General features: G+C 40.9%; 1 protein-coding gene across 2 annotated transcripts in view; it reads left to right on the top strand.

Annotated features, from left to right (window-relative positions):
• The first annotated feature begins 3,111 nt into the window (after positions 1-3,111).
• The window catches only part of GNG2 (G protein subunit gamma 2), a 109,768-nt gene continuing 88,543 nt past the window's right edge, over positions 3,112-24,336 (top strand). Inside the window, exons 1-2 of one of the 2 annotated variants that reach the window (XM_059182087.1) lie at positions 3,114-3,328; positions 20,153-20,194. The gene's annotated coding sequence lies outside the window, so the exon portion shown is untranslated. Of the gene's footprint in view, positions 3,329-20,152; positions 20,195-24,336 lie in introns of both variants that reach the window. The other variant, XM_059182088.1, reaches the window with a different exon arrangement.

Genomic DNA, 24,336 nt, shown 5'->3' on the forward strand with positions numbered 1-24,336 from the left:
CTGTGGGCAACTGGTCTGTATGCCTCATTACATGAAATGGAGACTATGGAAGGGGGAATACGCTTTGGTTGGGGCAATACATAAAATTTGGGGAAGGTTAACTTCAAAGGACATTCAGTTAGAGCATGCTGTAATACAGGAGAGATATCAGGCAAAATGATGGCCTCTTTATGACCATCAACCTCTTCTACGTGGTGGACATAAGAAATACAAGGTATCAATGCCTACCAATAGGGCCATTGATGAAAGGTGGACTGTTCTACAGGTTTTGTGTTATGCATTGATAAAATGCATTTAAGGATAGGCTGATATTTAGTTACTAATGGCACGACTGGTTAAAGGTGAGATGTAATGATATCTCCTAAGAAATGAACACTTTGTAGACTTAGTGTGTACTTACCATGCTTGTGTTAAGAGATCTGAACAGGATTAATCTTCTCTCTTGGCCAAGCTACACCCGCATATTTTTCTTTCTTCTTCAGAAAAAGAGGCAGTTAGGACCAGTTGAAAGCAATGGGTTTAATGACAGAAAGAGAAGGATCTTAAAATCTTGGTTTCAGCTGTGAACAGAGGTTGTTTGGAAGTTCACAGCAACGGCCGGGTGAACCTACTAAGAGTTTTCTTTTTTTTTAAATTTTATTTATTTATTTGACAGACAGAGATCATAAGTAGGCAGAGAGGCAGGCAGAGAGAGAGATAAAGGGAAGCAGGCTCCCCGCTGAGCAAAAAGCCCAATGCAGGGCTTGATCCCAGGACCCTCTGAGCTGAAGGCAGAGGCTTAACACACTGAGCCACCCACGTGCCCTACTACTAAGAGTTTTCTAAGGGCCAGAGGTGGAAGAGCTAGTCAGAAGGCAGCAGGCCAAATTCCTGGTAGATTTCATTGTCTGAAAGTGATTTTCCTATATAGAATACCACTATATAGGAACCACTCTCTACTGGTTGAGAGAGTGTGTGAGAAAGAGAGAGAAAGAGAGAGAGGATTAAAAAAAGAGACAGAACTGTTTTAATCCAGAGTTACCACCAAAATCCCCTAGTCTAAAATTAACCAGAGATTTGTTTCCATAATCTTTCCAGTCATTAATAATTGCGATTCTCATTTTTTTGTTGTTTAAAGATTTTATTTATTTATTTGACAGGGAGAGAGAGAGATTATAAGTAGGCAGAGAGCCAGGCAGAGAGAGAAGGGGAAAGCAGGCTCCCTGCTGAGCAGAGAACCCCATGCAGGGCTCCATCCCAGGACCCTGAGATCATGACCTGATCTGAAGGCAGGGGCTTAACTGCTGATCAAACCAGGTGCCCCGATTCTCAATTTTTTAAAGCCTTGCATCATATATACTGTATTTAAATTTTTCTTTAAAAGTTCCTGGTAACCTTTGACATGAAGACTTGTGATTTGGAGGAAATTCATGTCTGATTTCCACTGGATTGCAGGACACAGTGGGAATCTATATGTCCATTCTTTCCCCCTCCTACAATTCTGTTTGCTGTTGATTCAAAAGTAGTTCTTTATTTTTAACCTTTAAACAATCCATTTTGTAATTTTCTGATGTTAGTGAGTTGACATACGGATCCTTTTTGATCAAAGATTTCCAGAAAGAAAAGCAAACTCTGTTCACGGATTATTCAATCAAAACACAGGGTATACTAGGACTGTCTAGGACCATTTCATAGAAATTAAATTCTGTACCTTCCATGTTAATGTGCTGTGGTCTCAAGGTGGGTTAGGAAGACCCGCTGGAGGATTACAGCAAGACTGGATTAAAAAGGTGGAGCTGGGGATTAACTCCTTGGTTAGGGAGGATTAGCTTTCCGTGCACTGAAAACTAGAGAGAGGTTTCTTAATGGCACTGCAGGGATACTGGAAGGATTTTCCCATGCCTCCAGGCCATGATTAATCTGTAGTTTCCCCCAAAGCAGCTTGTATTAATATTGAGGCTGAATAAATTTTCACCAAGATCTTGGGGGTATAGTGGTGAATGTACTAACTTTGGGGAATTCAGAAACCAAGGAGAGGTCCTGATGTGGCCACTGATGATCAAAGTCTCATGCTGTCTCTAAGAATAATAGGAGCTAATACGTATGAATGCTTTCTAAATCCCAGGAACTATGAACATTTTGTGTACATCTCTTTAATCCTCACAGTCTCCTGTGGGCTGGGACTATAATCCTGTTTTGCAGGTGAGGAAGTGAAAGACCATAGAAGTTGGTTTCTCCAAGTTCATATGGTCAGTACGACCGCTTGGATTCCAATCCTGGTAGACAGACTCTCTTACCCTGAACATTACACCATGTCCTAAAATGAGGGAAAAGGATTAGAGGATGGTGAGGGTCCAGAGAACCCTACCAGTATGAGTCTGTGAGTGTGTAGGTGGGAGGGGGGGCAGAGGCAGAAATCTCTCTCTAGGCTGGGAATACACACCATTCAGATCTAGCCCATTCCCTCACACCACTGAGAAATCTTTTGGGAATACGTCTTCACTGCTAGGCTACAGGTAGCAGTGTGGGACTTGGTTTGGCTCCGGTGCCCCACAAGGATACTTAATCAGGGCCATTCCTTTCTGAGCATGTGGGTTAAGTAAGATCTCAGTGGTAGTGGGACCTTGGAGAAATGAAACTGCTGGAATGTTGGCGACAGAGCAAAATGCTGCAGCAAGAAGCTGCAAGCTGCAGGCTGCCGGCTGCCTTGAGAGGGACCACGTAGAGCAGGAGCAGCCATTGAGGCTGGTGCTGGATTTCAGGGCCAGAACCTGGCCAGCGGCTGTGGCCCCCCAACACCAGCAGCAGCAAGCAGCACCATCCACAGCTGGCCAGTGCAGGCTAAGCAGCCGGGGGCAGGAGGGGAAGCCCAGGGGGCGGACAGGCAGTGGCTGGAAGCTGTCGTGGAGGTGAGGGGAATGAGAAGGGGGAAGGAAGGAACAGAGGCACCAGAGGGACTTGGAACAAAGGGGGAGCGGGGTTCTGGTCACACTAGTGTGAGTAGCACAGGAGGAGGCGAAAACGCGAGCTTGAGTGAGAGGGAAAGAAGCAAGCAGCGAAGAGCTACCCAGAAGAGGAGGAGGAAGTGGGAGATGCGCCGCTTCCTGTAGAAAGCACGATGATTGAAGACAAAGCTGGGTGGGGACTAGTCCCTGGGCTGCAGGCGCCGCTGCTACACACGCACAGCGCACAGCGGCGGCCGCTCCGTGGCAGCTCCTACTACTGCTGGGCTGGGCGGCGCGGGGCGGGCTGCGCGGGGCGGGCTGAGCGGGCTGCTCCGGGGCTCGCCTGCACACTTCGGCTCCCACACAGGAGACCGGCCGCTCTCCGACCAGCCGCGGGCGCCAAGGTAAAGGGGACGCTTTTCCGCTTGCTCCTTTCTCCGTGAGAAAAGGACCCCCGCCTACGGTTTTTCGGGGCAGATTTCTGAGGGAAGATAGGGACTTGGCTTCAGGATTGGGGGAAAAGGATCAGGATGGGTTCTTTTAGAAGGGCTTTTGAGAATGATCAAATTTGTAGCACATTCGCCTTAAAAAAAAAAAAAATCATTGGCGTCTAGCTTTAGTGATTCGTCAGGAAAGCACGCTACATGCAAGGAGCCCTTTGCATAGTTCTCTTGGAGGAAGAGCAGGGATCAGTTGAAATGAATTGGGGCTCTGAAGCTGTGGGCTCATCTGAGCGTGCAGTTCCCTCATTTTGAGGGTGTAAATGGTGGAAAACGTTGGTTGCATTATCTTTCCTACATATTTCACTGAGATGTCTTCTGTTTTGCAGTATAATGACTGATTTTAGTCTTCTTTCTGTTCTTCCTTCCTTCCTTCTTTTGTTTTTTGTTTTTGTTAAATCCTTTTGTACTCAGGATTTGCCAACAAAGACTGGAATAGCGTTTGTGAGGGGCAATATTTACCATTAAAAAAAAAAAAAAAGGTGTCTTCCTCCCTGGGCTCTGTGCAGCTGCTTTCAGGGTAGCCTCAGAAACAGCTCCCATTTGCCAGTAGGTCTCCTCCTGAAGTTGCATCTTTTCTCAAAGGAGCCTGGCGGGTTTAACTTGTCCAGAATCAGATATGTATGGATTGGATGTTTCTGTGGATTTTATTCATCTGTAGGTCAAGACGCATATTAACTTCAGTGAAGGACAAAATGTGGAAGTGGAGCAGGGTTATTTCTTTACCTGTATACGCTGTAAGCAGAGCCAGATAGTAAAATCAGAATGCAATTTTATTCTTTGCTTATCTTGAGCCATGGGTCCTGTTAATGAGAGCCCATAACCTTGACTTGTTCAGATTTATGAATGATACCTGAAAGTCCAATAAATAGGTCTAACAGACTGGAAAATGACATTGTGAGATTTCTTTAGCAGGATATGGAGGAGGAAGAGTTTAAGACCCTAGTGAAGCATGATTTAAGAAATTAAGCTTTGTCTCCAACGGAAAGTGTGGGTGAGCAATAAATGGTCATTGATAAAAGGTTTTTTTTCCTTGAATTTTTAGAATGAAAGGATTAGAGGATTTTCAGAGGAAAGAAGGAATTGCTTATAGTGGAGTAAAAAACAATAAAAAGGTCATAGTTAGACACTCAAATTCTTAAAATGCAGTTTTTAAATCCTACATATGCCATTGAGAGTGAATATGTTTCCTCCTTTATTACCATTCTCAATTATGAAGAGCTTGTAAGCTCTCTTTTTTAATGCCATTTTTCTGAAATCGATTTGGTGTCTCAAAATTTGTGGTGTAGCAGCACGTTTTCAGAGATAAGACTCCTTAGTCACTAAAAAAAAAATGTCACTTTTTAAAGCTTACTTATTAAATTAAACTTGTACTGTGCCTAAGGGGTAAAATATCGCTGGTGTGGAAACCATGGAGTTTCCTTGCAGATTCATTGAATTTAATCAAACCTGTAGGCGAGATAAGTCATTCCCTTTCTTTCACAGTTGCACCTCCCATTTCCCTCCTAAAGAATAAAATATGTAAAGATAATCTTCCACAGAGCAGGTGGAGGGTAGATCTTGGATCCAGAATGCCCCTAATCGGAGTTCCATGATCAAGCCGCATGTCATTAAATGAAGTAGAAAGTTGGGAATCTGGGCTGTATGAGGCTCCCCCCTTGGTCCTTACTCGTCTATGGGCTGGATTTTCACTAGATTGTGCTAACACCCTGCTTTGTTTGGGGATGTGTACACAGTCTGTGTTCTTCTCCTCTGTGTGTTTCACAAGAGTGAGAAAATGAAACCTTGGCCCTTAGGCACAGGGGAGTCAAAACGACCCCCCATTCTCTTTCACAAAACAGCTGAGAGTTGCCTATTTTCTGCACTCCACAAAACATTTCCTTAATTGTTCAATTCCATCTTGAAGCACAACATTAGTAACAGCTGATCAGTAACTGTGATGGTAGAAGGTTTAGGAAAAAGATAAAAATGCTTCAGTGCTATAAAATGAGACTCTTTCCACTTGTTCTGGCCATATGGAATATTGAAAGACATAATGCTTTTGCTCAGAGTATACTGGGGCCTTTGAGGGAGTCGACCTACACTGAAATTTTAATCATACGGTTTTTTTTTCTGCCATATGGCCAATGGCTGGGTGGAAACATGACTCCCATTATTTCGTGTCCAGCCCTGGGCCTCATATGGTAGGCACAGAGTGAATGTATTTGGTTGACGGACTCTTTTAGCTCACTTCAGAAGGCAGGTCTAACTTTTAGGTATAAAAGCTCTATCGTCAAAGCAGAAAGCCAGTTCCAAAAGACAGCTGTGGGTAAAATAAAAGAACATCGAGGTGTGAAAAGAACACGGGCTTCGAGAGTCAGGCAGATCTGCCTTTGAATCCTACCTCTGGTTTTTACTATTTGACCCAGCACGTTAACGTATAAACTTTAGTTTCTTTGTTGTAAAGACAAGCTAATAGTGCATAATCAAGGTTTGATTTTTGTTTGTGTTGTGGTGTTTTGATTTTGCTTTTGTGTGTGACTATGTGAGTGCCTGGTGCCTAGTAGGTACTCAGATGTCAGTTTTCCTTCCTGGTGGCATAAGGAAAAGTTAGCATGTTGTTCGCCGTTGCCACCACTGCCAAGGTTCCAGGAGACATATATTTTTTTTTCTTTATTGGGGTAAAATATGTATAACATAAAATTTCCCATTTTAACTATTTTTAAATAAACCTTCTGTGGCATGAAGTATATTGACGTTGTTGTATAACCATTACCACTAATCCATCTGCAGATCTTTTTCATTTTCTCAAACTGAAACTATTCCCACTAAACAATAACTCCCCATTTCCTTCTCCCCACAACCCCTAGCAACTGCCATTCTACTCTCTGTCTCTAGGTACCTCATACCCGTGAATCCTGTAGTATCTATCTTCTCCGGCCTGGCTTCATTCACTTAACCATAATGTCTTCAGAGTTCATACATGTTATAGCAGGTGTCAGAATTTCCTTCTTTTGGGGGGCTGGATGATATTCCATTGTGTGTATATGCAATGAGTTGTTTATTCATTCATCTGTTGGACACCAGGTTTGCTTGCATGTTTTAGCCATTATAAATAATGCTGCTGTGATCATGGGTGTACAGTTATCTGTCTGAGTCCCTGCCTTCACTCTTTTTGGGTACCCAGAGTTGAATTGCTGGATCAAATTGTAATTCTACTTAATTTTTTGAGGAATGACCATACTGTTTTCCACAGTAGCCGTACCATTTTACAATCCCATAGCAGTGCACTGGAGTTCCGGTTTCTCCTCACCCTCACCAACACTTGTTATTTCTAGGGACTTTTGTTTTTCTTGATAGTAGCCATACTAAGGGGTATGAATTGGTATTTCTTTGTGTTTGACATTTGCATTTCCCTAAGGATTAGATGTTGAACATCTTTTCATAGGCCTAGTGGCCATTTGTAAATTTTCTTTAGAGAAATGTTTACTCAAATCCTTGGCTCGTTTTTTAATTGGATTGTTTTCAAGGAGACATTTTAAAATGGACACATCTTAACACAGTGTGTCCTAAAGATCCTGATTATAATATTTGAATTTCATCTCCTGCATATACCAGTATTATCCCTGCCCAAGTAAAATACTTCTCTCAGAAGTAACTTTTAAAATCAAAAGGAGAAAGTAAGAAAATCTGCATAGCTCCTGATAATTGGTGATATCAAGAACCTGATAGTGAAATCCAATCCCTATTGTAGACAGTCACACTCGTGACCCTTCTGCTCACATGTGGACCAGACTACTACAAAGGAGGCATTGGGGCACTGTCCTTCCAGCGTCTTTCTAGTTTCTTCTCATCAGCTGGATGAGAAAGAAGTGCTCAATAGTTGGCAGTGTCAGGAAAAGGAAAGAGCATCTGAAGTGCTAAATTGTTTTCCAGCTCTTTATAATGGAGAGGATTAACCTATGGAGAAGGAGCTATAATCGTTAAATAACAATAGATTTCTGAGAGAGGTTTCTACTAACGAAATGGGATTCTAATCTGAATTCCACTTTTGAAAATGGAGAATCCTTCTGGGTTTCATTTCTCACTACACATTTCACCCCCTGATTCTGAAACTGGTGAGGCAGTGTATGGCCAGGGCTGAGGGGAGTTGGACAGGAAGATGAAGGGGGGCTCTTAAGAGAAACAATATCTGGGATTTATGGTTGGTTAGAGGTTGACTTTGAATGGTTTGAAGAGCTCCTGAATGATCATATGTGAAATTCTTGTAATGCACTCTTTGTGTATGTTTTTTTGGTTGAATAATGAACCCCATTTTGTTTACTTTGCAAATCTGTTTTTTCTACAATTACTGGGTTTACTAGATCCAGGTGGAGAAGGGAATTACAGAGTTGTGTTAAGACTTAACCCCTGGCCTGGGGCGCCTAGGTAGCTCAGTGGATTAAAGACTTAACCCCTGGCCTGTGAACTCATGGAATGGTACAACTGAGAAGACCTGGAGATGAGCTTGGCATGTATCAAACTCTCCATGGTGGATAATAGAAGTGGCCCAGAAGTTAAGTTACCTTTTTAGAGTTGCACAGATGATTAATACCTTACGTTCCAATTCAATCTCCATTTCACCTCCCTTTGTGTTAGATCAAATGGACAGAGAAAGTCTTTACACTTTGTCATTTTTAAAATTTTAGGACAAAATTATTTTCTTTAAAAAGAAGACCATAATGTTTAAATTTAACATTCTGTGTAAGTATGCAGTTTCTGCATTCAAATTTATTTCAGTGTAAAGATGGCACAGTGGGATTTGAGATTCAGATTTTCAGGTAAAAGCATTAGAGATGTATAATGTTCCCCCAACCTCTTATGTTAAAGAAAATAAGTTGTATTTAATGAGAGTCATTGTTCAGACAATCCCTAGGGGACTTCATTAAACATTAAAAAGAGGGAGCTCAATCTTAAATTCTAGTGATAACATATTTCTTAGAAATGGTACCACTGTATGCCAAGGTTTGAGATGTGACAGGATCAGCTCTTTTATCTCTTGGCAAATATATGTAAACAGTCAAGCTCTTACTGGAGAGGCTTGGGAAAACCAGTCCCTTGACCCCTTCCTCCCTGTTCCTTTGGCCTTTATTTGTCTCCCTGCAAGCCTGGTTGTCAGGGTCAGACCTTCCCACAATCCTCTCCTCAAGCACCTGACATTCAGTGCTAATGAAGAAGCTCTAGAGCTGGGTTCTACTGCAACATTAGCAGGGCCATTGCTATTCTTCAAAACCCCTTTTCTTTTTTTGAATTTCATATTTTACTATCCCCTATACATTTTCAGTAAATCCATTAAGCCCAAGTCCTTCCTTTATTTATTACAGGCGTATTTATTATTTTTTATTCCTTTATTTATTTATTGCTTTTGTTTGTCTGAGAAGGCATATATTACAGGCTTCCTCAGCCTCATTACTTACCACCTTAAAATTTCTCTGTGTCTCTATTAATTCTCTTTCCCTGTTGTCCTAGGTCAAATTAACACAGCCTTTTGCTGAAGCTATGAGTAAACTCTACTTGCACTCTCTTTTCTATTTCCTTTTACATTTAGGGGACTATGTTCTGATAATTCTATTCCTTTCCTACGTATTTGGTTCCTTCCCTTTATTGATCCTTTCCTCTTTGCCTGTAGATGTGGTTAGTTCACACATATAAATTCAAAATTAAACCTGCTGCCAACAAAGCTTCCCCTTGACTTTTATAAACTCTACTAACTTAATCTCTCTCTAACCTTAGGGGAAGAAAAATAGTTTTCCCACTACCCTTCTAAGTTCTCATCTGGGAACCCTGTAACAAAAGGAAGATTAAAAAGAGAAAAAGCACACAGGTTTATTAATATGTTATACCTCATGTATATCCAGGGAAAAGTGAGTAACTCTCAGCGGTGGCTTAGAATTCAGGCTGAAATACCATCTTCAGCTAAAGACAGAGGGGGAGAAGTGGAGGAGGCCAGTTATGGGGAGGTGACCAGGTAAAGTATGGTAAATAAGAGTAAGATTTTTTATGCAGACTTAAATTCATGCCTGTCTACTGACTAGAATCTAGTGATTTAGTCATACTTGCCTTTCAGGTAGGAGAGAGAGGCGCCCTTATAAGTGGAGATTTCCTTTATAAATGTAAATTTCCTTTACACAAGCGGTAACTTCTAGTCTGTTTTCAGAATTTCTCCTGTGTCTGCTGTTTCCCAAAATAACCTGCTCAAAATAATCCTTATGTCAAGGAGGCATATTTTGGGGTGGCACATTCTGTCACCCTTCATAGTTCTCTGGAGGCTCCCAACTTCCCCACTGACTCCCAGGTTCTATTCCCTAAATATGTTTGTTCTCAAGATTTGAATTTTCTGCCCCTTAATTTCTCCCTCTCCCTTTATAAAATCTTTTCTATGATTTCTGTCATTATCACCATGCAGGTCAGTTCCAAATCTGATCCTTCATCCTGATCACTCATCTGCTTTCTAAACTTGTACATCAAGCACCCTACAAACATTCAAGCCACTGAAAATGAAACTTAAATGTCCAAATCTGTGCTACCATTGCCTTTCCCTACTCAAAACCAGCTCTTTCCTGATTCCCTGACTATTAGTGACACCTCATTCTCTCAGTCCCTCATTTATAAAATCTCAATTTTGGTGTTTCTCAAAAAACAGTTCAAGTTATGGCCAATCCCATAGCTTTTGGCACTGTCATTGGGAGCATATCTTGACACTATCTACTCTTTTCCATGTTGATAATTGGTGTCTTAGTTCAGGACCTCCTAACCTCCAGCTAGGCTGGTTGGTTTGTGTTCTTGCCTCTCCCTAGAAAAACTTTTCTACTTCCTCTTCCACACTTCACCCCACAGTCTTACTTCTCTGAATAGCCAAATTCCATTTGTTCTGTAGATGCTACTTCTTCCATGAAGCCTTCCTGTGTTTCTTCTCTGCCCTCCCCACTAAGAAACAATCTATACCTTTCCTGAAATCTTTTGTTCTTTCTTCACAGCAGTTAGCACATTCTGGTGTGTATAATGGCAGTCTGAATTTTTTCCCCTTCATCCAGCTCTTTGAGGACAGTGTCCACACCCAGTTCTATCTTTGTCTTCCTTATAGTATACAAATACAGTTTTATGGGGTTTTTTTGTTTGTTTGTTTTAAAGATTTTATTTATTTATTTGACAGAGATCACAAGTAGGCAGAGAGGCAGGCAGAGAGAGAGAGAGAGAGAGAGAGAGAGAGAGATGGGGAAGCAGCCTCCCTGCTGAGCAGGGAGCTCAATGCAGGGCTCTCTCTAACCCAGGACCCTGAGATCATGACCTGAACCAAAGGCAAAGGCTTTAACCCACTGAGCCACCCAGGCGCCCCTGTTTATTTGTTTTTAATTTCAGCTTTATTGTGGTATAATTGACAAATAAAATGGTAAGATATTTAAAATGTACAATGTGATGATTTGGTACATGTATACATTGTGAAAATATTCTCATTATTGGGTTAATTAACACACCCCTCACTTCACATATCTGTTATTTTGTGTATGTGTGTGTGTGTGTGTGTGTGAATATTTAAGTTCACAAATGCAGTTTGTTTATAATTCATTTATTTATTGAACTTTTTTTTGTCACTTATTTTTATCACTAGGATAGATATTCTAGGAGCTCTCTAGGAGCTCAGAAACTACAGGGGAAGCAGGCAAATGCTGACATAATTACACTCCAGTTGGTCAGCTTGTCCACAAGTCTTAACTGCATGTCTGCAATGTGCCACGTGTCCTGCAAGGGGCTGGGGAGACTTGGAGGAACAAAACAGGCCAGTTCTTTGTTTTCTTGGAACTCACATTCTAGGGTTGGGAGAGATCCAGTAAACACATAAACAAATGGCTTTTAGATCTGGCTGCATATTCAATATTGCTGAGGGGTACTTTGGAAAAAAAAAAAAAAGTACCCAGGTCCTAACCTCAGCCCAGGCTGATTAGATCATAGCCAGGTGTGGACCCCATCAACAGAAACATGTTCTAATACAAGAAAATATCTGGTAGTGAGAAGTGTGGGGATGGATGAAGATAGAAACAGGTTGAATGATGGAGATTGTGCATATGATGGTGGTGGTGATAGAAATGTGTAATCCCTGAAGACCTCGTGGTGAGGAGAACACCATGTGAGGATCTGGGGAGAGAGGGTCCCCAGGCAGGTGCAGGTGCCTTCCTGATGTAAGGATGTGGTGAAGTCCCAGAGGAAATGTTCTTTTCATCTACGTGTATAATAATCTATGAAATAGGTCTTTCTTCTCCAGAAAGCAGCTTTTGCATTAAACTAGGCAGACTCCAAATGCAGCATACTTGGTGGCTCTGTTGAGTACTTGGTCTGGGTTAAATTTTATTCAGATCAAATTGATTTACACAGTCAGGAAGACTGCTTTGTTTAATTGTATTTTCCTACACCACAGTCGGTACTACAGGGCTTGTTATCTGAATTAAATGCCGACGTTATTGTTTAAAATAACCTTAGGAATTTGGTATTATCTCTTAGATGGACAAAGTAGAGAAAGCAATGATTTCTGCCCTTAATTCTGTTTGGGGGAACCAAGGAAAACCTTGCAGAGGAGTCATTCAAACCACACAGAGTCAAGCGCTTGCTCATGGTTGAACAAGCAAAGCTCAACACCTTTCGGCAATCAAGTTGAGAACTGGCATTTGCCAGGCATGCTGTTTGTGCTGCTGTGTGCTGAGTACTTTATGTACATTACTGTTTGCCATGAGTTTTAAAAATCACCCTATGAGATGGGAAGAGTGTTTTTCCATTAGGGCACTTTTGGCTGCTGGTAAAGGAACACCATACCAAAATGGCGTAAACAATGGAATTTGCCTCAAGAGGTCCTGAAGGAAAGGTAACCCCAGAGTTATTCACAACTGGGCACTGTTCTTAGCAACCTGCATTCTTTCCCTCCCTGTTCTGACATTTTCAGCAGGTGGGTGCACTCTTCTTAGGCTTCTCCCCTCCCCATGCTGAGGTGGCTGCTTTCAGACTAGCGGCTGGATTTCAGTATCTAGAGGCACAGTGAAGGGACTCATTTCTTTTCACGTACCTCTTATTAGTGTGACAGAAAAGCTGTCCCCAGCTGAATTCCCCTCACAGTTCACATGCCTTATCTCGAGAGACTAGGCAGATGGAACTGCTGTGACTAGCTCACGTGAGAGCTTCCTCCTGAGGCAGTGGGGGTGGAGGGGGAAGTGGCGGGGTGGGGAGGTGGGGATAGCAGCCTTTCCTCTCCGGAGAGCACAGCCACCAGATCCCAGAGAAAAGGTCTGGTTCTGTTAGCAAAGAAGAAGGAGTTAATGATTATCAGGTAGGCCATGGTGTCATGGAGTCCGACACCATTATTACTCCTGGTTTATAAGTGAAGATATCAAGGCTCAAAAAGGTTAAATAACATCAAGATCACACGACTGGGAGTGGGACAGTGTTTCCATGCATTTCCCATTGAAAAACACAAAGAGCTTGTTTTTGTTCATGGTGGTGATCTAGGTAGATTGGAGAACGAATCCTGAAAGAAAATACAAAATGGCTAATGCGAGACCTTAAAGAATGGCCTTCTAAACATATCATTCCAGAAGAAAATACATCAGGTCCTATGAAGCAATAAGAATATTATTTAATGTAGACAACAATTAATTTAGTCTTGCATTATCTCCATTGTGAACACACACACACGCACACACACATTAAATTTAGTTTTCCTGACTGGTCAGTGAAATCAATTTGATGTGAATAAAATCCACTCTGGGCCAGGACAGGAGCTAGAGAGGTTAAGGGCTCTGTGTATGGCGCCTGTTAGACTTAAATGAAAGCTTGTTTCCTCTCGAGAGGTGTGTATTTTGTTGATTACAGCACCTGTGCAAGAAGAATGACTCATCTCTGGAATTCCTGATTATGAGTTATTTCGAAAATTGGTTTTCACTTTGTAACTCTGGAGGCAGCAGTCACTTCCATTACTGTTGTCTCTTCTTCATGGTTCCTACTTTCCACGGAGGTGGTGGGTGTATTTGAGAGGCCCCATATGTGAGGCAGCCATAGTGGAAAGGGAGAATTTTGAAGTGGAATTGCTGACATTACAGTGTTTTGACTGCTTGTCTTGAGGTGTGCTTTCTTTGCCTCTTCATCAGGGCAAACTAAGGATTAATAGTAGGAGTACCTTTTCTGTAATAAATGATGGAGTGCTTCCTACTCATATTTGCATTTTTAAACAAGAGAGTAAAGTTAATTTCTAAGCTTTGCCAATAGAACTCTGTTTAAGAGTGTTTTTCTGATCTGTACAGAAATGAGAAAAATTATGAAAAAATTTTAATAGGAAAAAAATCTGTAATTTTAGAGTCTCTTTGGAGAATTGAGCTGGTCCTTTGCTTTTGTAAAAAATATCTCATAAGGGCACCTGGGTGGCTCAGTGGGTTAAGCCTCTGCCTTCGGCTCACGTCACCATCTCACAGTCCTGGGATCAAGCCCCGCGTCGGGCTCTGTGCTCAGCGGGGAGCCTGCTTCCCGCCCCCCCACCTTCTGCCTGCCTGTCTGCCTGCTTGTGATCTATCTCTATCAAATAAATAAAATAAAAATCTAAGAAAAACCTTACAAAAATCTTATAAATGATTGTTGTATTTAGGGAACATTGCTGTGGATGGACATTAAAATGGTTTCACTAAGAAAAAAAATAACTTGCTATTGAACAGCCCCTAGATTTTAATTAAAATAATATAAAAGGTAAAGTGAAAATTTCTAGGTAAAAAAAAAAATTACTTGTTTTTTACTGTGCCTTAATCCTCAAATATGGGCTTAATACACAGGGAAGCATAGTAGTTAAAGAACACCAGTTTGGAATCAGAACCTCTTGAGCAAGTTACTTTCTATGCTCCTGGTTTCATCATCTATAAAATGGGAAATAATAATGACAATATCTACCTCACAAAATTGTCAGGAGAAAATAATATTAAAATGTTTATGTAGCATAGTGCGTGACATATAGTAACTATTTAGAAGTATAGCTGCTCAATTAATATTGTTACCACAGAGCTAGAGTAGAGCATCTTTTAATCTATCAATGGGATTCCTATCAAATTCTAGCAGAAGTAATTGTTGGCCCAACATGAGTCACCGGAACAAAGAACTTGGAGTAAGGAATCACCTGAGGAGGCCTTTTTCTCTGGGATAGCCAGATACCGTTTTAACTTCGGTATCTACTCAGCCTTGCATTGTTTGTCCAGTAATTTATGCCCTCAGTCATAAATATTTCCCGTTTTCCTTCTGGATTCATGATAGGCTTACTTTACACTTCTCTGTCTACTTTAGTTAAGTATAGCCACAACTCTTGTATTAGCCAGCAAAATGAGGGTAGAAGTGCTCTTTACCACTTCCAGGAAGAAGCTTCTGAGAACCAGGATGCGATGGCTGCCCTGGGCAGTTGGCAGTGGTAGAAGCACAGAAATGGGGGGTGCACTCTTAAGCCTGGGTCTTGGGGTAAAGACAATAAGGGGGGGGGCGTCCTGTTCCTGTCCACTGACCTGTGATGCGCATGTAGTGAGAATGAGAAATAAACTTTGGTTCTACACCAAGATTTGGGGGTTGTTTGTTACCATACAGTATAACCTAGCCTATCCTGACAGATTCATTCTGGCTATCCCTTCAAACTCTCGAGGAAAAGCACATTATTGGTAACAGTACATAAAATATGTAGCCATCGGGAAACTGTAATTTTTAACAACTATTTTGTGTGTATGTGTGTGTGTGAGTGTGTGTGTTAAGTGTTGTGTTCTGTGTCGCATCAGGAGATAGAGTTTTAAGTTAAACAGATTTAAAAGTTTCCATTTCCATATTTCCATTTCTTTTAAAGTAAGGTTTATATCCAATTCATGTGGAGGAAAACTGACATAAAAAATTACCAACCTTTTTTTTTTTTTTTTTTTTTTTTTTAAGAGCGAGTCAACCATCTTGCTCAAGTTAGGACTCTTGAGTTCTAGGCTCAATGCTGTCATTGGAAAATGGTCCCTTTCATTGAGAGCTTACCTAGAATGATGCCTTATGAAGCAAAGAATCTTTCCAAGATAACAGACTAAGCCACACCCATGGCCTTTGTCTCTGATAAGAAAATGGTCTTCCTAAGCCCTGTGGCCCTGTTCCAGTTATAAACAATGACACTTGCTACATAGAGGGTCTTAAATAATGCGAATTGTATAAATGAATGGAAGCAGTCCACAGTTTTTCCAAATGTCTAGATTCTTTCATGTTTGCACTTTTAAAGATTTATTATTTATTAGAGAGCATGTGTGCATGCCTGTGTGCAGGGTGGAGGGGTAGAGGGAGAGAGAGAATCCCACGCGGACTCTACGCTGAGGGGCTCCAGTTCATGACCTATGAGATCATGACCTGAGCCAAAACCAAGAGTGGGACCCTCAGTTGACTGTACCACCCAGGCACCCCCATGTTTAATGTTTTTATTTTGGACATGGGTTTAAAAACATCTTGGCACTAAAACTTACCTCTCTTCTTTTGTAACACTTCGCATGTGGCTGACCGTGTGCCCACACATTTAGGCTATTTTACTTGATATTTTTCACTGTCGCTTTTATTTCACTTGATTATTTCATTTGGGTCTCTAAAACTACATTATGAAATACCTTAATTATTTAAATTAGGGACAGATTAATTATCTCCAGTGTACAAACTCAAATTAATTTCATTATTAACCCAAGTTTTAAATTGATTAATCTTGGAGCGGTTAAGGAACCAAGTGGGTTTTTTTTTGTCATCCTCAAGGAGAAGGGCATATTTGATTTGATGAATCTCTCTCCATCACAGCAGTTATGCTAATAGGGGCAAGAAATTTGCAAGAAAACTTTGAATAGCTTTTATAAACCACCCAGAAACCGGTGTGTCTGGGGCTTCTGGGAGAATAATCTGTGAGTCATTTTAAAAAACAAACACACTCATAATCACAGTGCATGTTGTTACCATGGTAATTAGGCCTGTTGAGTTGGCTTGCTTATGTTCCTGTCAAGAGAAGAGGGGGAGAGGAACTGAGAATTCAGAGCTTGGACTATGAGCTTCTATTTGCCTGTTGCAAGAGAGAGTTTAGGGGGTTCTTGAAAACGTACTGGCATAGTCATCCTAAGAGGGAAGTGAGGAAACTCTGGCATCCTGCCTTTGTTATTGAATATAAGTTAGCCATATTAGTGTCGGGTGTTGTGATTCACAGGAGAGAAAAGGACCATTTGGTGTTCTCTCGGGGAGAAGGTAGGGGGAAGTAGGTCCTTTATCTGATGTATAATTATATTTAAGTCTCTAAGGTCTACCTAGGGAAGTGTCTTGTGTGTAGGTCCACAGGGCTCTAATGATCTTCTAAAAGGCACCAGATACCACTAGCAAAATGTTATAGTGGATTAAGGGATCTGTGTTAGAAAGCGTGTTATTCTAGGGGCACTTGGGTGGCTCAGTGGGTTAAAGCCTCTGCCTTCGCCTCAGGTCATGGTCTCAGGGTCCTGGGATCGAGCCCCATATCGGGCTCTCTGCTCAGCAGGGAGCCTGCTTCCCCCTCTCTCTCTATCTGCCTCTCTGCCTATTTGTGATCTCTCTCTCTGTCAAATAAGTAAATAAAGTCTTTAAAAAAAAAAGTGTGTTATTCTATTATGGGTAGACACTGGTTTCAGAGCTGATTCCCAAGGAGACGAGGTTTCTTTTCTCTAATTGATGGAGTAGATGTGACTTTTTTTTTAATCTTGGACAGTCCTCCTATAATACAGGCCCAGATGAGGGAAGTTCTGTGAGCTCTGACAGATCGGTCACCATTCCAGAAGAAAGTAAAATCAAAATACAACGTTTGTTTGAGGGGGTTACCTGGGTGGCTCAGTCATTAAGTGTCATCATTAGTCTCAGGTCATGATCCCAGGGTCCTGGGATCGAGGCTCGGACAGGCTCCCTGCTCAGTGGAGAGTCTGCTTCTCCCTCTTCCACTCCCCCTGCTTGTGTTCCCTCCCTCTCTCTGTGTCAAATAAGTAAAATCTAAAAAAAAAAAAAAAAAAGTTTGAGGATAATCAACAGAATTATTGGGCCACTGGACTTAATAGTAGGAGTGAGTCATTATGATTTTATCTGAGGGACAAACAATAGCCTTAAATTAAAGATACGAGTTAGTGCACATGAAGCTGTTTTTAAATGTTTCTAACTTTACTTTAAGAGGTCTAGGTATCCTCTTCAATGGAGAATTTTAATATGTTGACTAGAGTTTTATTTTTTTGAGAGTAGTCCTCGAGCAGATATTAAAGCAGATTTTATTTAAAGCTAAAGAACTTTTCTGTATTAAAACTATTTTTCAGAAGCCTTGAAATAAAGTGCCATGAAGTGTGATGAAAAGGTCATACAAACTCAGGGAGTTGATGTGTGATTTATGCCCTTGAGAAGATATAATAACTACTTCTTGAAATTGTAGATTTCATTTTTTCTCTCATATATGGACAGAGGGCACATGTTGCTCGAACTCTATTCTCTGCTATCTTCATTTCCTTAAAATTACTAAACCATGCTTAACTTAAATTATTTTTTTTCTGGTAAAGTAATTCATGGTGATCATTGAAAATTTGGAAAATACTTCAATTATAAAGAAATGATCCCCTCTGTTGATTAGGTTGATTGAACTGCATGTAACAGAGGTTTGATTTCACAGTGGGGTGACAGAGTTCTTTCTCTTTCACATAATGACCCAGAGGTCGGGGGGTCCAGGGCAGGAAACATAGCTCTGTTCCCTAGGATCATCCAGGGACCTAGGCTTTTTCTATCATGTTAGTCCATCGTTTGAACCTGTTTCTCTTGCTTTTTGATCTGAAGTGGCTTGCCCTACTGATCCACTTATGACCACCAGGAAGGGAGAACGTTGGAAGGGCAAGGGCATGGCCCAAAAGTTGCGCAAATCGTTTTTGCAGTGGTCCCACTGAACTTTGTCTCATGGCCACACACTTTGAAGAAATGGAGGCTGGGAAAAGTAGATATCCTTGACACATAGGATTCCTACCTTAAAAATCTATTATAAACTTGGAAGATCAGAGCAGATACTGACCATATATCTAGCAATTCCTGCTACTTCCATTATCCCTATAGGTAGAAGGGGCGATATGCTGTTTACATTTTGATGTACCTTCTTCCAGTCATTTTCCAGAATAATCTAGATCAGAAAGATTTTAACATTTACTAGAAGATATTATTTGTGATATATTAGAAGAATATTATATGTGAAAAATATAAAGTGTATTTGAAAAATTATCTTAGAAAATATACTGAGGTTACACTATATATAATTCTGTATTTTTTTACATTACTTTATATCGTGTATATTTTTCCTCATCATTTAAGATTTTGTGTCTATTATTTCAAAAGTCCATCATGTAGAGTTTTTGTTTTACTTAATAAATTACATTACTTGTATTTAGGCTATTTCTAACACCTTGACAAAAATTCTTTGTCTACCTTTTGGATTTTTTTTTTTTTTTTTAATAAAGTCAAGGAGTGCTATCACTAAGACAATGATTGAGAATGTATTTGAGGATCTTGATGAAAGAGTCAAAACTATTTCCCTGGGAGGCTGCTAGCACCAATAATGCTGGGCCCTGAGCCCCCTTGGACAGGCCTCTTTTGTAAGTCCCACTAATCATTGTTACCCCTAGGATTCATTCTCTGGAAACAGATTGGTTTTGGCCCTTGGCTTTTTTATTTTTCTTTGCTGTCATTAATCATGAGATAATGCTTTCCTAATAACTTTGGCTCTTTTTAAAACATATGATCCCTTCTGGTCATCTGGGAATATAATTGGTTGGGCTGAGACTCCAGCACACCTGGCAGTCTGAAGTCACAGGAGATCTTTATAGACATGGATATTCATTTGGTCCTAGGACCCAAAGTGAATTTCACTCAACATTCTCCGAAGTCACGTGGCCAGGGGTGTCCGTGTCTCTGCTTCTAAACAACCTACACAATGTTAGACACTAAAGATGCTTTTATAATTCCTAAGTTGTCCAGATCTACCCTCTTAAAAGGGCTGGATACACACAAGTGGAAATCCAGCTCCTGTTCATAGCTCCTGGAACAAGAACGTGTTCTGCCTCTGCCCCTTTGGTCCTGTTGGGAGCAAATCAGGTTAGTTCAGGGAAGAAAACTTCTTCTTAATCATCTCACTCACCAAGAACTCTGGTTCCCTTAGGTTCTAAGCCTACTTGATGTTTCATGTTTTTCGGCAGACCAGAGAAGTTCACAAAGAAAGAGACTCTTTTTTTTCACATCTGCTTCTTATTTATTTATTTATTTATTTATTTGACAGACAGAGATCACAAGTAGGCCAAGAGACAGGTAGAGAGAGAGAGAGAGAGAGAGGAGGAAGCAGGCTCCCTGCCGAGTAGAGAGCCCAATGTGGGGCTGGATCCCAGGACCCTGTGATCATGACCTGAGCCGAAGTCAGAGGCCTTAACCCACTGAGCCAACCAGGCGCCCCACATCTGCTTCTTAAAAGAAAAAGAGTTAACACAGTGCTTGTGTCCTGGCTCAGAAATGCAAGCCTCTGAGACCCTCTGCCCTTAGAGCTATTCAGCCGTTACCACCAAACTCTATTTACAGAAACACTCATTTGCTTATTCAGCTCTTATGTATCATGTTATTTTTCCTTTTTATTAAGGAAAAAACAAGAAGCATTCATTTTCCTCTCTGCTTTCTCAACAGCCCAGATCTACCAGTGAGCCTCAGGCTTTGGGAACTGAAGAGGTAAGAATTAAGGAATATTTTCTCCCAGGAGCTTCTTGAATCTAACCAGACCTTGGAGCAGAAAAAAATATCCTAACAGATCCTGTAGACGAATGCATTTAACATGTGATGTTTATCAATAAGAAATATGCATAGAGGCTTTCGCAAAATTAGCAAGACTTCAGGATTTAAGAAAAAAGCAGCTACCCTCGATAATAGTTAAAATCAGATGTCTCGCCCAAATTTTCCCATTTTCTTCTAAAAACCTGAGTTGGAGAGCCTTGAGGTCACAGCCTGAAAATGTATTCCTATGGCACCAAACCTGATTGATTGTTTACGGCTACTGAAGACATACATACCCTGTGCAAGACAGACCTCATAGTAGATTAGATCAGAGAAGGGTAAGCCCTGTTCTTAACAGATTGGTTGTAGACATTGTAACGGCTTTTCCAGCAGCAACAAACAATAATAACAAAAGGTCAATCTGATGCTGTAGGGCTTTCTTCTTAAAGAAGCTGACTTGGCTTTTGAAAAGAGCTAAAGCCATCTGAATCTGGTTGTAGACTTGAAAGGTCCTCACCTTGCTGAGACAGGTGATAATGTGTTTGCCCTCCCTGACCTATAGTCAGCAATGTGGATTTTCCTCCTATTTTAAAATTTAACCTCATTAGGAAAAAATTTCAAGCTTTTTCCAAAATAGAATAATATCATGGACTTCCACATCCCCATCACTCAATTTCCACAACTGTCAACTCATGGCCAGTATTTTTCATTTATCCCACACCTATTTCTCTTCTTTCCCCACTGGACTATACATCAGTTGTTCGAATTTGGTTGTTGGATTTTTAATTGTTTATTTACATAACTATTTAGTGATTACAGGAGAGTGCTAATAAAAAAATCCTACCTCCCTATAACCTGATTTAATTACTGGAGCTGGTCTTTCATCATGTATTTATTCAGCAAGTTTTGAGTATTTGCTAGTATTAGAAATTTAGAATCTCTGATGTAGAGGGGCAGCTAGGTGGCCCAGGCAGTTGAGCAACTAACTCTTGGTTCTGCTCAGGTTATGATCTCATGGGTTGTGAGATCGAGACCTGCGTCGGGCTCCAAGCTTAGCAGGGAGTCTGCTTGAAGCTTCTCTCCCTTTGCTCCTCCCTCCCATTCTCTCTCTCTCTCTCAAGTAAATAAGTAAATCTAGGGGGAAAAAAAAAGAACCTCTGGTCTAGAGCTTATTAGAAGAAAGGCCTGTGTGAGTGTGCTTTAAAGACCGTATATAGCTACCCCATAGTGAGGTTCTTCTGGATTTAAGTACTTAGTGTCTTATAAATGAGTATGGAGCCATCCTTATATTCTACCAAATATAGTAGTCCCCCTTTGTTTGTGGGGGATACGTTCCAAGACCCCCCAGTGGATGCCTGAAATTGCACGAGTACTGAACTGTATGTATTCTGTGCTTCCTCATACACACACACACACACACACACACACACATATGATAAAGTTTAATTATAAATTAGGCACAGTAAGAGATTAACAATAATAAAATAGAACATTTATAGCAATATACTATAATAAAAGTTATGTGATGTGGTCTTTCAAAATATCTTACTGGAGGCGCCTGGGTGGCTCAGTGGGTTAAGCCGCTGCCTTCAGCTCAGGTCATGATCTCAGGGTCCTGGGATCGAGCCCCGTATCGGGCTCTTTGCTCAGCGGGGAGCCTGCTTCCTCCTCTCTCTCTGCCTGCCTCTCTGCCTACTTGTGATCTCTGTCTGTCAAATAAATAAATAAAATAATAAAAAAATACATCTTACTGTATTGTGCTCGCCCTTCTTGTGATGTCACGTGGTGATAAAATGCCTACATGGGAGAGGAAATGAAGGGAATGACATAGGCATTGTGGCGAAGCATTAGGCCAGGGATCACGGGCTTCCTCGCAGGTGACCAAGGGCCCCTGAAACTGCAGAAAGCTAAACCTCGGATGAGTGCGGACTACTATATCACTAATAATGAAGATGGTCTTATATAAGTATTTGATGTTCTCTGTCTGATGTTTGTGTTGATTTCTTTCATGCTAATGAATGGACTTAAATTGCCTGGACAATCCAGGCAGACTTGCTCCATGGGAGTTGCTGGCAGGTTGAATGGGACAATTCTTCCTTGTACTCTTCGGTATTCCTGTTCTTGGCTCACAAAAGGCCTGTGGCATCTTCCAGTCATTGTGATATCCAGAGCACCCTAAGGAGACGTTGAGGACTACTGTGTCTTTGCACACAACTTTAGAGGGGTTATCCTTTTCCATTCTCAAGCATTTTTGCTCCATGCAAAATTACTGATTTTACTTGTGCTCAGTGGTTCCTTATATAAGTGGTCATGTGCTAACAAACTAAAGAAAGAAGCAAAACCAAGTGGACATGTAAAGAAAAATGGTGTTTTGTGCTACTGAAGGGATTTTGAGCAAATTTGCTCTAGTATCAAATCTGTTTTTTTAAGTCTATATAGAGAAGTAAATTAAACACTGGGTAAGAAATGGTCAAATATTGGGGTTTAGGGCAATATACTGCTAAAGCATCATGCAAATTGAAAAGCAGCAGTGATGAAGGTTATATTCTTGTTTGCTGTCATAACAAAATATCACAAACTTGGTGGCTCAAAAGCAATAAAAATTACCGTTCTGTAGGTTTGGTTCTGGAGGGATCTCTCTGGGCTTAAAGCAAAGTATAATAGAGCTCCCTTTCCTTCTGGAGGCTCTAGGAGAGAATTCTAGAGTTTACCTTCCTCTGTCTTCCAAGCCAATAGCATTGCCTCTCTGTCTGTCTTCTACTCTATCTACATCTCTTAACTCTGAAGGCTTCTTTGATTTTAAGTCCCCATGTGATAAGATTTGGCCCACCTGAATAATCCGGGATACTCTTCCTTTCTGAAAGTCCTTAATTCAAAGTTCCTTTTCCCTTGTGAAGGTTACACATTCACAGGTTCCAGAGATTAGGACATGGACTTATTTGGGGGCTATTCTGTCTGCTACAAAGTGAAAGAGATTAGTTGTTCAGAAAAGCAGAAAGGCCTTAGGTAGCAGAGGTAGGAGTGTCTAACATTTCATTGTGAGGGGTGGAACAGGGTTAGGGTTCCCAGACAGCTGAAGCAAGTTCCTGTCTTGACTCTGCAAATCCTGTTTGTAGATATAGGCCCTGAAGGCTTTTGCTTTTCTTGGAGTATCTGGCATTGGATCTGGTGGATAGGTTGAAGTCCCACAGCTTCTTTCTTGGCCAGACCTTTTGGTACTATGGGTGTGACCTCTGGAGAGCATGCTGATTTTGGAGTTCTTCTAACACTGGGGTGTTTGCCCACAATGTGCAGGTTCCAAGGTCTTTGAATAGTACCAAAGAAATGGGAGATTTTTATTTCATGCTGTTATGTCTGCCTGCCATATTATGCTATATTTATTAGGCTCTAAAATGTAGAAATTGGAGGAAAAAATAACATAATATCTTAGAACCTCACTGTAGTGGTATTTATTATAGCTAATTTCAAAGTATGGTTTAATTACCATCATATATCAGATAGGTCATCCCCACAAAGTAAGAAACCATTTCTTGCCTCATGAGTGAAATAGACTGCTGGGTTATTTTTTGAAAATCATCTTTGGAGTAAAATGTTGCTGGAAATTTTTGTTGGAGATTTTCAGCTATTTTTGTAGCAAATCCCCTCTCTATCCATGTTTAGACATTCCAACAATGCAGATCTGAAGACCAAACCTAGGACTAGCAATAAGCAACAGACCATCCTGATTTGTCCAAGACTGGAGGTTTCCAGGGACACAGAACTTTTGGTGCTAAAAGTGGGCTAGTCCTGGGCAAATTGGGACCACTGGTCACCGCACCAGATGTCTAACAAATGGCTCTAGTGGAAAGTAGCTGTCATGTCCATGAATTGTTAAAAGAGAAAAAATTTTTTTAAAGATTTTGTTTTGAGGGTGCCTGACTGGCTCAGTTGGAAGAGCAAGAGACTCTTGATCTCAGGGTTGTGAGTTTGAGACCCATGTTAGGTGTAGAGACTACTTTTTTTAAAAATTAGATTAAATAAATAACTAAATAAAGATTTTATTTTAAAAGTAATCTCTACACACATTGTGGGGCTCAAACTTAAAATCCTGAGACCAGGAA

The sequence above is a fragment of the Mustela lutreola genome, chromosome 7 (genome assembly GCF_030435805.1).
Source record: "Mustela lutreola isolate mMusLut2 chromosome 7, mMusLut2.pri, whole genome shotgun sequence".
Classification (NCBI taxonomy): Eukaryota; Metazoa; Chordata; class Mammalia; order Carnivora; family Mustelidae; genus Mustela; species Mustela lutreola.